The sequence below is a fragment of the Callithrix jacchus genome, chromosome 4 (genome assembly GCF_049354715.1).
Source record: "Callithrix jacchus isolate 240 chromosome 4, calJac240_pri, whole genome shotgun sequence".
Lineage (NCBI taxonomy): Eukaryota > Metazoa > Chordata > Mammalia > Primates > Cebidae > Callithrix > Callithrix jacchus.
The window spans coordinates 76,414,272-76,432,436 of record NC_133505.1 but is presented as its reverse complement, the minus strand read 5'-3'; the positions used below and the strand labels follow the sequence as shown (position 1 = coordinate 76,432,436).

Here is an 18,165-nt window from a genome sequence, read left to right as displayed (position 1 = left end):
ATCCTATAGCCTTCTGGGTAATTAGCTCCCCTATTATGTGCAATCCTGTTGGGAAAGTGAATCCAAGCATCACTAGATTCACTAATTTCAACAACTAATTTCAGCTGATTTCTCTGTTACTACCTGGCATAGCCAAGGGCGGGTACATCATTCATACTTGGTGAATCACACCCACTTTTTCAGGGCTTGAACTACAGGCCACGTTATGCCAAAGCAGAAAGGAAAAAGACCACTCAAGGGCTGTTAACATACATGGGGCATCCATCAGGTCTTGCTCTTAAGACTTACTGGAAATTCTTAAGTCCCACAAATTCCAAACAGGTTCTGATAATCTGAGTTTTTAATAAATTCACTTGTAATAGAATATAATAGACTTATTTTCTATTATTTGCAACCAACACACGCTAACTGCTCTGTTGGGCCAGTACTTCCCTGAGAAATGTGGAAATGGAAAACCAGGACACAGACACAGTGTAGCACAAAGGTAGAGTCTGAGAGGAGATGATGAAGAGAATCAGGGTCACAGAAGGCACAGAAAATGCGGGAAGGTTATTGTGCAGTAGTCAAAGGTAGGAAGGCGTAGAGGAGGCTGATGCGTAGAGTAAGGAAAAGGCCAAGAATCATACAAAGAAGCAGAAAGATAAGACCCTGCAACCTCTAGATGGCCTGCCTCCCAGTGGCAGTTCAATTCCAAACCCTTTTTCTCAGGAGAGCCTACTGTGTATTTCCATGGATTTTCATTCATTTAATAATCCCCTTTGTATTCTTCCATAGCTTTTCAAAAGGAACATATATCGATGAAGTTGTGAGCTCTATGGTCCAAGAGCCTATGTGAAAAACTCACTCTACCACTTATTTAAATTTTCCTGTCTATAAATTGAGGCTAGTAATAGGTACCTCACAGGGTTTTAATGAGGTTTCAATAAGATAATCCAAGCACAGTTCTCAGCCCACTGCCATCCCGATATATCAAATCTCATGCATCTCTTCAAATTATCTCTACCTCTCACCTCCTAGACAGTCCACATTTCTGGGAATGCAGGGCCCTCACCCTTGGCCAACCCAGGTAGCTGGGAAAAACATGCTGAGAAGCCACTGAAGTTTCCTTGTGATGCAAGCTAGAAGTGACAGGAAGTTGAACCCCCCATGGAGCAAACTCTGATGAATGGGAAAGGGATGAGAAGGAGTCAGGCAGATATATTCCCCTCCTTCTTGCATCCCTGTACTGCTGCAAGGTATAGTTTCTCCCTATGACCTGTCTGGAGAAATTCCTGGTAAACCAGCTGAGTGACTGGCTGTTCTGGACACAACTCCCAGGAAGAGGGAGCCAAGGTGAATGCTTCCTATCCCACTGATTTCCCATTCGTCTTTGAGTAGTCTCCCTTCTTCCTCATTCTGGCTCCCCTAGTTTTGCACTGGTCATATAAAACTCAGATTTGAAAGTCCCTGTTCACTTCAATCTCTACTTTCCAGTTAACCCAATCCCAGATAATATTAATAATGTTATTATCATCATTTGAACCAGCTGAATTGGGCATCGTTTACTTGAAATCAAGGGAGTCAGGATAAAGCAATGAGGCATAGTATGCACTGACACACCAAGCTCAATACTGAGAAACAGGTGAACTGAACTTGATACTGAGAAATAGGTAAGCTTACTCAGCTACTCAACACTGTGACCAGGAAATATTTTTTAGAAAGTATTAAAGGCTTGAAGATAACTTTAAAGAATAAAACTAGATGTTTTTAAAAATAATTACTCATAAATATAATAATATGCAACAAGATGCTTTATGTTAAAAGCATAGATATTTCATATATAGATTCTCAAATGAAACCTTTAGAGAAATACTGAATCAAAGAAACAAATATTCTTTTCTTTTACTCCCTTACAGAAACATTCTTAGGCCATTTACCAGTTTCTTCCCCATACGTTGATGATCATAGTCTTGTTCCCTTGAAAAGAAACATTAGCAGGATGATAGTTTGCATGGAAGATAATACTGTGAATATAATACCCTTATGTTATAATAGCTGATGAGAAAGCTAGGGCAGTTATATGTTGTATGTCACAGATGTTTTAAAATATATATCTTATGGCTGAAAGGAAATAGAAACGTTCACAATGGTAGTTGTTGGCTGATAAGCAAAAGATAACCTTAAAGTGGTGATTATGACACAGACCTTGGACTCAGGCAGAACTGTTGACAAATGCTGAGTGTATGATAAAATATATTGTTTGCTAAGAACAGCGGCAAGGAAAACCTAGCCGTACCCCCCTCCCCCACAGGTAGAAAACTATTTGGGGCATTCTAAAGTAGCAAAACAGTACATGTATATAATACACCAGTTAAAACAATCCTTTAAGCACAGGATATGTGACCCTGCCCCCGTGGCTCCCTCGTGGAGAACAATTTTTAGTTTGTCTGTGACCAGTGGTAAGCAGGCATCAGCTGCCTACCTAATTTATTTTTGTTCTATGAGAAAACACTGAACAGCTGTTTGTTAATAAGAATCACCTGTTCAGAGAGACTAAATAGGTGGGTCAGAAGCTGATTGTGGCCTTCTACTGGGAAGGCTATTCGCCCCATGAGGTCCTCTGCTCAGAAGGCCGTCCACCAAAGTGGATAATCCCACTTTGCTGTTCTATCTGGGGGTCTGCTTCTTAATGTTTCAGCGCTGCCTGGGTGGGGATCTCTATGGCAGAGTTGGTCTCGGTCGAGAACAGGCTTAAATCTCTGCTCACTGCATTCTAATTGTTTCTTTGGCCAAGTTGCTCTACAGTGCTAAGATTTTGTTTTCCTTTCTGCATTACAGTAGGTGCAGGAACAATAGAGATACATTAGCTACGTAAAGGATAAAACAGATACAGGAATAGCATGGGATAGGTGGGATAATAGAACGCAACTTAAAGGACTGCTATGAGAAATGGAGTCTTCCTCATCTCAGTAAACATGACCATTACACACCTGCTCGTCCTTGATTTTGTTCTTTCCATAGTTTTCTCTTATCACCCACATCTAATCCATCGCAAATTTTTATCAATTTTTCCTCCAAAATGCATCCTGCATCTATTCTCCTCTTGCACCTCCAATGCTAACATCAAAGCTACCTTCATCTCCTGCCAGAGATAAAGAAATAACTTCTGATTGTTCTCATCTCCTTAGGTAATCTGCTTTCCACACCACACCCAAGTGATCTCTTCTAGCATGAAGTGCAGCATGTTACTCCCTGCTTAAAGCCTCTGAAGGAACCCTCCAAAGGCTTTCCACTACACTGAGACTAAGTGGAGCGAATTACCATTTTCCACAAGCTCTCGTGACCTCGTTCTTGCTTGCCTCTCTTCTCTGCCCCTCTAGTCCTCATCCCCTGCTTATGGTACTAACCTCTAGCACAAATGCCTGCCTTCCCTTTATTCTCCAAACAGATGGAGTCTATTCCTCCTTTAGGATCTTCATGCCTCCCTTTTCTGGTGCCTAGAATACCCTTCTTCCAGGTCTTGACATGACTCTCATCAGCATTCAGGTCTGTTTTTTAAATTCTGCTTTCCCAGGCAGACTTAGCCATCTATAAAAAAGTAACAAGCTACTTTTTCTTTGACCAGGAAATGTTTTTAAGTCATGCGTCTTAATTATAAATACAGAATTAAGAATAAGGGCAGCAAGCATTTCCCTGCTGTCAGGTGGGCAAGTTGCTCCAAAAAGATAAAATGATTGAGCCCTTTTTCTCAAGACAGAGTCAGAGTTGATCTGCTCTGAGGCCTGCATTTAAATCCTTACCATCTGTTCTTGGAGAAAATAGTCAACTTCTCAGATGATTATAGACCTTTCCTGGGTTCACTCAGGCCCTGAATGCCTTAGAGAGGCTTTATGATTTGCCTTCATCAGTGTCTTCTTTGCCAGGGATTTGCATTCCCTTGACCCGATCCTTGGAGTCGGGAACTGGGGAAGAAAGCGAGTTGGAGATGGCCATAAGGTCCAGTCTTAACACACATGGCCAAGGAACCAGATACTTCTGGCCGACGCCCTGAAAAAGAATAACGCTAGTGGAGAACCTGTGTTCGCTCTCCAAGTAACTGAAGTAATGCCCCAACCCAAGCCCAGGTGATCTGCAAGAATTTGTGGAAGTCCTAGAAGCAAAGAAAGCAAGCTAGTTAAATTCCAAGAGACGCTAAATCTTCCTCACAGACGTACGTAGCTGGTACATAGGTGTAGTGAGCAGTGAGTCCCTGTGCTACAAACCCCAGCATGGTCTAGATCCTGCCAAAGTAATTATGTCAAAGAAGTAAGCTCAAAATTAAAGGGATTTAAAATGTTAAACTGTAAATTTAAAAGTGCACAGCTGCTTATACTAAGTGGGTAAACTGCTTTGAAATTGCTTCTGAATTGGCTTTGGGTTCATAATGGGACTTGATTATTTCCACATGGTACTTAGCAGGCACATAAAATTCCACTAATACGAAAGAAATGTATTTTAAATGTTGGTTGATGGAGGAAAGAATACTTTCATATTACTAAAAATCAAAAGGGAATTCTATGGCAACTGAAATTATCTCAGAATACTGATTTAAAACTCTCCGAGTAAAATAGAATAACTTAAACTGATCATTTAATATGTATCAAGTTGATTAGGATGGAATCCTTTTTGGTTTGTAAGATACTGATTTAGATTTTTAAATAAACTTGAATTATATTTGAAACGTTCCGGTAAAAACATTTACCACATTGCCAAGACTCCCTTATTTCGGTGTCATTTGCTATCTGGCTTAATCTCCAACATTCAGACTCTTCTTCGTTCGCACCATGGCTCATCCATCCTCATCTTACTCTGTGCTGTTTGGACTCTGGTGACATACAAAACCATTACTCAGCACAGTTTAACTGCTAATGTCTTAGCCTCTGGAGTCAGTCTAGCTGGGTTCACATCCTGGCTAGGTCTCTTATTAGCTGTGTGACACTGAGCAATTCACTTAACCTTTCGTGAATTTGTATTATCCTCTTTAAAATACAATACTTCCTACTTCAAAGATTGGAAACCGAAGAAAAGTAATTCAAAAACCCCTTCAACAGGGTCATCCACCTTAAATCTTCAGGATTTGCATTAATATGCAATATCGACATGTCCGAGACCTCCTTCCAGACCATTAGATTCTAGTAATTTGAACTGGCTTCTCTCACTCAAGTCAGCTCTGCTTAGTACAGTGCCTGGCACAAGGCAAACACTCAATAGTTGTTAGCCAACCTTAGCTGCTCATGTGCTTTCCTTAAAAGCAAAGTCATTTCAACAAACTAACCCTGGGCCCCCAAGACACAGAAGAATAACATCCAGTCCAGCCTCCGGTACAGGTGGAAAAACAGCAGTCACTCTGCCAGACAGGTTGCCTTGATAAATGTGTGCCTCCTTGCTTAGACCACATAGTTAGAGCTTTTAGAATTAAAGATAGTGCCACTTACGTGCCACTGTATGCCAGGATATTCTTGTCACTTATAACAAGATCTCACTGAGTCTTTGTTTTTAATATTTGCACTACTGTGGGAGAAATGTTAATCTGAGATGTTAATATCTTTAAGGAAAAATAACTTCATTTCTCAAGTTCCTTAACTAATATTTTGTGTTTTTGTATTGGGATTTGATGAGTATGCAATGATTAATCAACTATAGTCTCAGTATTTTTAGAGAACTATGACCTTCTAAAAACTAGTATGTAAAGTGGAGCAAAAATTTTAACTTTTTTAGGTTTTACTTTTTATTGAAACATGATATACCAAGAAGTGCACACATAGTAACTAAACTGTTAATGCTGTATTTTCACAAACTGAACACAGCCATGTAACCATTATCCAGATAAGAAAACAAAACATTATCAACCCCGCAGAAATCCCCTGGATGCTTCTTCCCATTAGTGCTTGTGCAGCAGGGGTTTTGAAAACTGCAGTGTGCACTGCACTCTCAGCTTCACCTGTCTCCTCTGGTAAGCCCTTTCCGTGGGTATCCTGGCCAGGCAGAGAACAACAACCTGCACCCAAAGGACTTTTTCACTCTGGGTGAAAATAGTAAATCCTCAAATGGGATTTTGAGGGAGTCCTGGAAGAGGATGGGAGAACAGTGCCTTTGAGAAGCAGAAATGCTGAGAGAAGGGATTTCTGTCTCATGTGCTGGGAGGAAACACGAGATCTGAGGACTGTGCAAGTAGCAGGAACTTGGGCAGTGCTCATGGCAGTGCTGGAAGGCAGTGCTAGCCACGTAAGACTTTGCTCCAACTGTAAAGGTGCCCCCTCTAGGCAGATGTAGCCCAGCAGGCATACAGCTTGATGAGCAGCAGATGGTACTTTCATCCAGAGGAAAATGAATCGGCCCATGCCTAAGCACAGGGCCTGGTCACCAGGGTGCTGGCTGCCTCTAGGCCTCCTCATACCCTCAATCTAGCCCTGTGTCTCTACAAAAATACTGTAAAACATCAGAGGGAAGCCTCTGTGGTGCACCTAAGGAGGAGATACCCCAAATGTTGGCAATTTCAGCCTTGGCAAAAACCCACTACCTCCCTTACTACGGAGCAGAGAGCCACAAAACTAAGCAACCACCGATGTTGAAGTTAAACTGATATGTCAGCTGGGACCACAGTGATAAAGCAAATAGAGACCTTGGTCTTGATCCCATAATATTCGACTTCCTGGATATCGATACAATTCTGGGAGAATCAGGGATCTTAAAGTAACTGAAATTTGGTTTCCTGGCAGCCTGGTGAGTGGGCGTAAGGGCCTGTTTAATTTGATTTACAGGCAATAAGAACTGGGATGTTTCTTATAGACTTGAGTTGATTTGCTACACCTGTCATACCCGAATTGCAGTTCCTTTTAAACCATTTTTGGTTTAGTGAAACTATAAAATTTAACATGCAAAATGACAACAAAATTACTCTCGTTTAGGTCTATGTACATAGTTTTTAATTTCATCCATGTAAACATTAGAATACAATCTTAACTTTGAAAATAATATACAATTTTGTTGACATGGTTCCTGGCAAGAGGTTATAGTGCTCATATAAAACATGAGGAATTTAAGATTATAATGGGCATGGGTCTGACATTTCCAAGTACTCATTTTGGTACTTGGATTACTTTTAAGTATTTTCCTTGTGGCACTGCTTAGATTTTTTTACCTGAAAAGCAGAAATATTAAACATTACTGCTATCATATTTAGTTACTCTGAACTCTTTGTGTCTACAACTGAAATGTTTATTTTTTGAATACACGGTAGTGATGAGTTTTAATGACACTTACAAGACTAGTACTTGAATATTATATAGCTATTGAGACAGCCAAAGTAATGATTGAAATTGAAAATTGTGTAAGTATTGAGGAATGAATAGTAGTCAGAAACATCCAAAAATAATTAAATGAATATCATTCTCATTTAACCTCAAATAAGAATGACTTTTGAATAGCTTATGACTAAAAGTCCAGATGATAAAACAAATATTAAAACACGATACCTTTTTTTCTTGTAAACTTTTCACAGAAAGGACTAGAAGCATTTTATCTTGTTAGTGAATAAAATCATAAGAATGATAAAAATCTGATATTTAATTATACCATAGAACTTTAGGTTCCTTTTCTTTCAAAAGTTCAAAGTATTTGAACATGGCTTATCTTCACATAGTCCATTTTCTAGAATGATAAAAGACAGGACCATTCCCAATGCTTAAACAAGAAAATTGGAGCACCAAGTTTTAATACTCAAGACCATAGTCAACTATTAAATACTTCATAGAAATGTACACTTTAATGCCTCCGTGTTTTTCTTTTACTATGGGATGACTTTTCCTTATTCTCTGCTTCAAAGTAATTTTTACTCTGAGATCAAACTGGAATATTACCCCTAACATTCAGGCAGAAATAGTTAATCATTCACCAATTCCATTAGCTTTAATTATGGAATCTTACCCCTTTGAATTTTGAAGTTTTTTTTTTTTTTTTTTTCTGAAACTATGTCCCAGTACAAGCCAAAACTGTATAGAAATTGCACTAAAATTGTTTCCTATGATTGTGGTTGTGAGTTGTACCATGTGTAACTTTTCAGTTTTTCTCTATTTTCCAAATTTTCTGTAAAGGTCGTGTAACTTAATAGAAAAAGCAAAACAAAAATGACATAAGTTTTATGAGCTATAACTTTATTGCTAAGAAAAACCAATACTCTAAGACTAAGCCATAGGAGAGAGATCTGAGGAGGGATAAAAGGAATTCGGATAAAGGAGGAACAAACAAATCCCCAAAGAAAAATTTTACCTCCTTCACATATTATATCCGCATGCTATGCTTCCCCAGGCAGCTCAGGGGTCTTCAAATAGACCCTGGGAATACCTCCATCGGTTTCAAGAAAGGTTAAGACAATCCAAATAGACAGATGACTACTGACAAAACTAATCTACCTTCCTTAACTAAAATGGATGGAATAACTTCGAGCCTTCTGGGGAAATATAAGACCCAGTGAAGAGTCAATCTCACATGGCTGGAGTTCTGGACTAAAGCTTCCTGCTCTTAAATGTGAAGCTGAATCTAAAAAATGTCAACAGTGCCCGCTCATGTGTACTGAGTAGGGGAAAAGCCAAACTGCTGCACAAAGAGGCCCCAAAGTACTGTGGCTTAAAAGAAAGTTTCCCTCTCTATAAACTTTCTGGAGAAGAGTGGTCTGGTCTGGGGCAGCTCTGTTCCTTGCAGCCATGTAGGTTACCCAGTTTCTTTCCAGTTTCTTCACAAGCCAGGGATTAGAACACTACAGGCCATGGACCAAATCCAGCCTGCCACTTGGGTTTGCATGTAACATTTTATTGGAATATAGCCATGCCCATTTGTTTACATATCATTTTTGGGCTGCTTTCACATCATAGGGTAGAGTTGAATGGTCACAAAGCTGAAAATACTTACTATTTGGCCCTTTTATGTGAAGAAAATGTTTGCCTTCTCATGCTCTAAAATATGATCATGCTGAGCAGAGTTGGAAGCAGGTTTAAATTCCAGCTTGTGAAAAGAGCACCCAGCCAGTATAAGGCCCAAGCCCAGAAGCAGCACATACCACATTCCCTCACTCTACCCCAACAGCATAGTTACAAGTCTTCATGTAATTGTAATAAGGCTGGGAAATGAGTCTCTCACTGAAGAACCATGTGTTCAGCTACATCTGTACAATGAAAAGGAGGGCAGTCAGTAGCCTCCACCACATGGTGTGTTTTGTCCATCTGCTTCAACTGACATTAATAAAAGTACATATATCCACCTGCGTGTCATGTCACAGGCAAGTGGCCACATTTTGTCCACACCAGAAATGTACTTTTGCTGCAACCAAGACAGTATACTTTCTAGTATTACCTGTCAGAACATTGAGGTATAATTTGGCACAAGGAGGAGACAAGTATAAGAGCTATAGAAACGGCCAAGCCAACCCAAAGACAGACTGTGTTTTATTGGAACATGCAGTGTCATAACCAAGCTGGTCAAAATGGTATTCAGCTCTTCTCAAACATAGTGGTGTTAAAGGGTGGCCTGGTGAATGTGTCATACTAAATGCATTTGGAAGCTAATGCCTTCAAAAAAAGTGCTGTACAAAAGTCTATTTTGTAAAAATCTTCAACACAAAGTTTGAACCCACTTACAAAGAATTGACCATGCACAAAATATACTGTAAGTCTCCAATCAGGATCCTTCTAAAAAAAAGTGTATGTAAAAAGATCTAATGAATAGTAACAATTTCCATAGGGAACTTCACAGTCCGTTTGCTCTACCACCATATGAGATTAGAAGTAAAGAGGCATCTAAGCTGATCTTTCTGCTAAGATGATTCCCTGCAGCAAGTTTTACTGCTTCTTTCCTTCTTTGATTCAGTTTTATATGTTTGGAGCACCGTGTTCTCTTCATCCTTCTCCTAGAGGCGATTCAAAGCCCTATGGGATATTTTTGCAACAGCCGTGGTGTAAAAAGTAATAGAATGAGGAGTCAGAGATTCTGGTCCTTATTCTTCTGCTTCTCAACCACATAAACTTGCATGATTCATTCTGTGAATTCACTCAAATTGTGTTGAGGCCTCTCTGTGGGAGAAACAAAGATGACAAACTAAGCCCAGCCCTTTTAAGAGTTTATAAATTGAATGCAGCAGTAACTGGAAGGGAAAGAAAAAATGCTTCAGTGGGTGGCTGGAATCACACCTGTTGTGAGTGATGGTGGAGGAGGGGCATGCAAACTGAATGTGGGTGAGAACTGGAATGCAAAGAAGGAAAAGGTGGAGGTAGGAGAGGAATGAAGTAGTGGCCAAATACTTGTATCATTCACAGGGGAACAGTGGGAAATTAGAAAAGAGAATGGAACCAGCCCTGGAAAACTAATGAATCTTAGGTTTGTTAGTAAGCCAAGTGACTGAAGGTTTCTGAGAAGGGGGATGATTTGATTAAGGAATAGCTTTAGAAGGATTATTCACATGGTGATATTCACATGATGAATGAATTTAGGGGTAGGAAAACTACTTTGAATCATTAGAAAGCAATGATAACAGAAAGATGTGGAAGAGATTATCAGTAAGGGAGAAATTCAAGGGACTAGTTTCCCTGTGTTGAACATGATCTAATTGCTTATTTTAGAGATGCCACAATCAAATGATCAAGCAGAAAATATAACACTTAAGATGACAGATAAAATACTTGAAATTAATATGACAGAAAAATAAGTAGAAATGCATTTCCTACTTAATGTTTATGAGGATTTTTGACTATTTTGTAAGCTATGAAAGGCAGTGAAAATGGAACTCTGGAAAGGATGTAGGAGCAGATTCCTGTTATTAAGAAGATTATGTCATAGAGAAGAGAAGTTATTTCTCTCTAGGTTTTTCACTTACGCCAAGTTAGATGGATCTTCTAGGTGCTACTATGACATGGTAATTGCCCTATAAACGGCATACCTCAGCCATACCTCGGCTTTCTGTTAAAACTGCTCTCTGTAACCCTAATGTGACAGGCAAGCAGTCCCAACCCAGCCATCTTGGCCCCTGCTACTTGCAGTCCTTAATTACTTATTACAATTTCCACCCTACCCAGACAATGTGTAAACAAATGCTTATCTTAACTTCTGTGAACCACTTAAGTAACAATCAGAATGTACAAAGCCCCTCACCCTCACCCCCAACCAGGAGGTGGTTTACGGGCATAAAAGGGCTTGACACCCTCCTTTCCGGGCCATGGGTTAGAGGGCCGCGAGTCCTCCGTGGCCGCCGGCAATAAAGACCCTGTAATTTGGCCTAGTCTTTGTCTCAGTAGTGATTTCGTGCTTGCTCGATTCCAACACTTGGAGGCCCCAGGGAGATTTTCCGTCATCACTCAAAGAAAATCCCTGAAGTCTCGCCCCAGCCGCGGCTCCCACCTCAGGGACATGTAGGGGAGGCGTCCCCTGAGATGTTCCAGGGCCCCAGAATTTCAGCCCCGTGGAGGACGGGCGACTACCCGGCGGACATTCACTCGAAATTCCTCAGGGTCCTGGAAACCTCCGGAGGTAAGTCAGCTCCGAAAATCGCGGGGTGGGGGGCGGGGGGGCTGGTCTGTCAGAAGCCTAGGTCAAGAGACAGAACCGCGGTCGTTAATCTGTGACTAGGCAAGCCTACCGTGAGACGTTATGGAGGCTTGGGTAATTCAGTTTTCAGTTGTTTTCCATCTCAGCAGTTCCCCAGTACGACTCCCTCCCGGGAACTATCAGTTCCCGGGAGCAGTTGCCCAGCTCCTCCCTTCCTGCACAGCCCCTCTTCTAAGGTCTGAAAGGAAATTCTGCCCTCGGCGGCTCGGATGTAGTTTTTCTCCATCCTTGGGAACCAGGCGCTAGGAAAGGAATTAGCAAGCCTGCCTAGGACGGAAAAAAATTGCCCCTTTGGCCAAAAGGAGATTCGGTGTTGCTAAGGAACTTGTTCCGGTACACACCCCAATTCAGCATTCTGGCACCATCCTGACTGTTGGGAAGTGGGTTGCCGCCGTCCAATACAAACTGATTGGCAAAAGTTCTGTGATCTTTAAGCCATGGTGGATTCAAAATTCACACCTGGTTAATTGGCTGGCCCTTTTGTTCATCTGTTGAGTCATTTTCCAACCTTCCCTAAGCCCTTGGACTTAAGGGCACATCTAAGGGAAAATCCTACCAAAGCGGTTTTTATCTCCTAAAAAGCGTACCATTCACCGCTGTGGTCCCATGCGCGTGACGTCGACCTACACCCCTGGCCACTTCCGCCCTTCTCCTTGCCTCACGCCAGGGAGAAGCCTATCAAGCTTGTTGCCCCCTCCTTACAAGACCTTGCTGCAGAGGCATACTTAAACCGGTGCTGGAAAGGCAAGGCATGAGTACAACGCTTTCCAAAATGGGAAGTACTATAAAAGCAAACAGATCCGGGTAACAACTGGTAGGTTAAAAAAAGAAACCAGATGGAATCGTGTGATTTCCGGCCCTGCACCCCCCTCCAGTGCATAACGGCCAATTTCAAGGCTAGATTTTCAGGCCAATATGGGGCAAAACTAACCCCGAAAAAACTCCGCACTCTGTAAATTGGAGAGGCCATCATTTGGGGTGGGGTGGCCAGGCACCGGGACATATGATCCCAAGGTAACCCAGGCTGTATGGAATGAGGTGACAGGTTCCCCTGGGCACCCAGATCAGTTTCTGTACATTGACCAGTGGCTAGGTTTAGTTCAGCAGCCCGCCTCTTGGCTTAAACACTGCATAAAGCAGACTGGGTTACAAGTTATGCCGGCAAGCCCCAAGAAAGCGCCTTCAGTGCCAGCCGTACTCCCTTCTCCGGCAGAAAATCAAGATTTACCTCCACCATACTCAAGGCCCCCCAAATTGGGGCCTCGGCATCCTCCCCCAGACAGTACCAGTAACCAACCCTTGTCCCCCCTGCACACATGCAGCAGGGCTCCACACCCACCAGCGGTCCTTCCTCTCCGAGAGGCGCCCCCTACGCGGGAAGATGATCAGGGCCGCCCATTCTTTGTTCACATCCCCTTCTCATCAAGTGACTTATATAACTAGAAGGCTCAACATCTCCCATTCTCTAAGAAGCCCCAGGCTTTAACAGGGCTCTTGGAATCTGTACTCCAGACTCATCGCCCCACTGAGGACAACTGCCAACAATTACTGATTCTGTTCACCACAGAGGAAAGAGGCAGAATTAGACAGGAAGTCCTGAAAGCCATCATAAGTCCAGGGAGAGGAACAGTAGAAGAGAACCGGGACCAAATTGAAGAGGTTTTTCCCTCTACCTAACCCCAATGGGACCCCAACATCTTGTGGGGTCACCAGGCTCTGAACACTTTTTACTGGTATCTTTTAGCAGGAGTTAAGGGGGTGGCAAGGAGGCCCATCAACCTCTCCAAGGTAGGAACAGTAACTCGGCCTGCAGGAGTCGCAGGCTGCTTTCCTGGAAAGCCTCCAAGAGGCATACAGTGCCTATACTCCTATAAACCCTGAGGGCCCGGAAAATCAACGGGCCATGAACTTAGCCTTTGTCTCCTAGTCAGCCCGTTATCAGGAAAAAGTTACAAAAACCAGATAAATTCCAGGGAATGAATTTGACCCAATTGTTGGATATTGCCAGAAGGTTTTTAATAACAGGGATACTCCTGGAGCCATACAAGACTTACTTATGGCCTCAAAAACCCTAGAGGCCTGCAAGGAAGCCACCCAGTTGTTACTGTTAACTTTACAAACTCTGGAATATCAAGTCTCGGCCAAAAAAGCCCAACTCTGTCAACAAAAGGTTACTTACCTGGGCTTTATCATATAAAAAAGCAACTGGGCGCTGGCGCACAGCCAAGTCCAAGCAGTACTACAAATACCCACCCCTACCACAAAACGCCAAGTTCGAGAGTTCCTTGGGGCAGTAAAGAACTGTAGGCTATGGATTTAAGGTTTTACCGAAATAGCCAAGCCTCTGTATGCTTGCACAGAAGGGAATCAACCCCTAATTTAGACAGTAGTAAAACAGGCTTTTAATAAACTTAAAGCCGCTCTGACCTCGGCCCCAGCCCTGGCCTTGCCAGATATTTCTAAACCTTCCGGTTGTTTGTACATAAAAAACAAGGAATCATGAAGGGGGTGCTCACCCAGACATTAGGACCATGGTCCAGGCCAGTCACCTACCTATCAAAAAAACTTAATCCTATAGCCTCTGGATGGCCAGCCTGCCTTCGATCTGTGGCAGCAACAGCCCTGTTGGTAAAGGAAGCAGACAAACTAACTCTGGGACAGGAATTGAACCTAGTAGCACCCGATGCAGTAGAATCACTACTCCGCAGGGCTCAGGAAAGTGGATGTCTAATGCCTGCATATACAGTACCAGGCTCTACTCTTGGACCAGTCCCGCATCAAGTTCCTGAAAACTACAGTCCTAAATCCAGCCACACTGCTGCCTAATAGTAAGCCAGAAGAACCCATACATAACTGTCAACAAAAAATAAATGTCATCTAAACCACTCAACCGGACCTCACTGACGTTCCCTTATGGAACCCGGAAAAGGTACTGTATACAGATGGCAGCAGTTTTATAGTCAACGGAGTGAGGTATTGGGGGGCAGCCGTAGTCACTCTGGAGCGGGTCATCTGGGCTCAGGCCCTTCCTCATAGGACTTCAGCCCAAAAGGCTGTAGTTATAGCCCTAATAAAAGCCTTAAACTGGGCAAAGGGAAAGACTGTCACTATTTATACTAACAGCCATTAGTCATATATTATCCAGTCTGTGTCAGGAATAAACATTGCAATATTATAACCTTCAGGCCTCTGCCAGGTATTTCCACTTTACAAAGAAACTGAAGATCATAGGGTCTCTTAACTTTCCTAAAGTCACATGGCCATGAAATTCAAATTGCAGGGACAAATCTCTACATCAGATGCCTCCTACATTGCCCAGGACTTTACAGAAGCTTGGAGTCTAAGTGAAGCTGTTAGTAACAGCTTCAAGACTGAAGGCTATTGGGCTATTGGGCTATTGGCTCCACCATAGGCACCACTAGGTTTAAACTCAGACAGCCAGATGAGACCACTTGAACCTTGGAAGTTACCAGTCCAGAGGAGCAGCCTAGCCCAGCCACTCCACAGCTCCAATTTGAGAGCATCCAGAGGACACCCAATATATCTTTTCACCTGGTCTCTATTGCCACAGATGAGACCTCCTGAATGCCCCCAAGAAGCCATCTTGGGCAGGAAAAAGAGAGGTGAATGAAAATGTGAATGACTAGTAATTTACCAAATCAAATAGTCATTCCAAAGAGGCTGTTATACTGGTCCTGATTTGAATTTTGAATAGTCTGGATGTTTAAAAGGAGAAATATAAACATGAAGTAATAGTAGTTTCTACTGGCAAATGGAAGATTCCCCTAACCATAAGCAGGGCGGGGCTCATGAAGATCAGATAATCTATTAAGAACAGGCACTACATTTCTTGACCTATCTGAATTGGTGTGAATGATTTTGTGACCTCATTACAGTTTTTTATAATTCAAATTCATCACCATAAGCTAAAAGAGGACAAACAAAATGAGGAACCACCCCTTTCACAAAATCTTTTAGGCTGGAGTGTTTTCGAAGCCTCCAAAACACTCAAGCTCAAGAAGGTTGAAGGAATTTAAGTGATCATTTACTTCCATGGACTAGAAAATCCCTAGGGTTTCTATTTAAGGAAACCTTAAAATAAGTGAGCTTATAGTTTCAATTTTGTTGTCAACATGCAGAAAAAAAGGAAAGCTGAAATCAAACAATACAATCTGAAAATCAAACATTAAGAGGAAAAGCATACCTTAAAAGAGTAGCCTTTGCTGTCAATCAGAATTTCTGTCTAAATTGTAAAAACTGGGGAAGTCAGCTCTGCTGTGAACTGCCAAGGGAATTCTTTATTTTGCCAAATGCTCCAGATGGTTTTCTCACAGACACTTCCGTTTGGTGCTCACACTTGTTTATTTCCAGGCATCTCTCAGCCAGGCACTGAAGCAGGTACTTCTTTGATCTACTAAATATGAAGTAAAATTAATTCATCTTATTTAAAATTGCAAGCCAAGCAGGAAAATATGGGACCATGTACTTCCCTTCCTTTTAACCTCGAATTTGAAACTGCTTTTAAATCAGTTTAAAAACTAGTGATCCTTGTTGCTAAGTGACTCGAGAAACCAGGAAGGAACCATGATCTGGGTTTGTAAAACAAAACATTAAATACTTATGAAATCTTTCTATCATACAAATAATTCACTTTGGAAGGTATTTGTCTTGAAGAAATCTTACCTTGAAAAGGGGTCATGAGTAGCTACCCATAGACTTATATATCTGCTTGTATATTTATAAGCAGCTGTACATCTGTTTCAAGATACTACTGCTGAACACTTTTTTAATTCAATGACTGTTTATTAAGTGCTTATTATGGACCCTTGTTAGGCACCTAAGATACAAAGATACACCATGACATTTTGTGAAGGCTGCATGCTTCCTGGTGGCAGAGGGAAGAATCGGGAGTTTCTTGCAACAGATAAAGATCAATGAAGGCACTGGAGGTAATGATGAAGTGGGGATTGGAGTCAAATTCAAGGAATAGCATCAACAAATTTGTTATCAAATTACATGTTTTGATGAATGAAAAGCCAGGAATAGCTCCCTGGTTTCCAATTTGGGGATCAGGCAGTGTCATTCAATGAGATTAGAAATGTCAGGGTTATAGCAGTACAGCAGACTCCACATCATCCCAGGGATGCAATCTGGAAGAGCTACGATGTACAGTCAGACATGCTGTCAGAGATGATTATATTTAAAGACCATTTTTCATAGACCCAGTGGTTTGTTTCCCAAATGGAAGTGTTTGGACCTATTTCAGAACCTACCAAACATAAGCACTGGCCAGGTGGCAAACACATTAAGTGGTGAGAAAGCCTCTTTCATGAAGAGGACTCTGGTCTTAGATTAGTACTGTAGCACAGGTCAGCCCACTGTCTGGGCTGATGCTCTTGAATGCATTCTATTAAGAGGTGTTCACTGACTTAAAAAGAACCACATATTGCAAACCCACTGAAAAGAGCCACATAGCTTTGGTTCCCTCAAATTCTTGAATCTGCAGCTTTTAGAGGAGCAGAGTCATGACACCTGTCCATCCCTCACCTTCATTATCTGCTAAATTAGGACTCACACTACCAACTATGCACATTATATAACTTCCCTTCTCATTTCTGGACACTTAAACAGATAAAATGAGGAGAAATTCGTTGAATGCTAGATTTTTTTTTTTTGAGAAGGGAGTCTCACTCTTGTCACCCAGGCTGGCATGCAATGGCACAGTCTTAGCTCACTGCAACCTCCACCTCCCAGGCTCAATAGATTCTCCTGCCTCAGCCTCTTGAGTAGCTGGGATTACAGGTGCATGCCACCACACCCAGCGAACTTATGTATTTTTAGTAGAGTCCGAGTTTCCCCATATTGACCAGGCTGGTCTTGAATTCCTGATCTCAGGTGATCTACCTGCCTCAGCCTCCCAAGTGCTGGGATTACAGGTGTGAGCCACTGCACCCAGTCTAGATTTTTATTTAATAAAAATTTAAATGTCTAATTTCTATTTAACAATGAGAATAATTTCATCTTCTGTATAATATAGGGGTGGTACTTTGAGGGGATAAACAGCTGTAAGAAACAATGACCCAAGAGTTTCAGTGGCCCCATTTTGATGTCACAGTATGAAAATATCTATAACTTTGAATTTTGAAAGATGAATGTTTCTTTAGCACAAAATTATTCATTCTTCCAACTCCAGTTGTAAGAAAAGAATAGCAATTAGGCTACCATGTTCATAGAATTAATTACATACACATTTTCAAATAGTTAACTTTTAGTTGGCCTCCCACTAAGATATAAAGTACATACCTATTTGGAGTATTAGAAATTAAAATTTCTAGCTTTCAATAAGAAACTGATAGTGTACTAAAATAAACTAAGGTCATCTGACTTAAAGGCTTCACCTCTGTCTCACACTCCAGCTCTTTTCTTGGAAGAGAAGAAACCATTTCAAAAAATTAAGTAACAAAGGGCTGTTTTGTACATTCGTTACATCCACAGTGAGGAAAATGTTCTGTCCTGTCAATATCAGTATATCTAATATAAAATCATTAATTCCAT

General features: G+C 41.5%; 1 long non-coding RNA gene across 1 annotated transcript; it reads right to left on the bottom strand.

The window, feature by feature from the left end:
- Positions 1-7,534: 7,534 nt before the first annotated feature.
- LOC144582163 (uncharacterized) lies at positions 7,535-11,790 on the bottom strand. The gene is made up of 2 exons (XR_013534328.1): positions 11,642-11,790; positions 7,535-10,082 (listed from the first exon to the last, which is right to left on the bottom strand). It is a non-coding gene; the product is annotated as an uncharacterized LOC144582163 (long non-coding RNA).
- Positions 11,791-18,165: the final 6,375 nt, after the last annotated feature.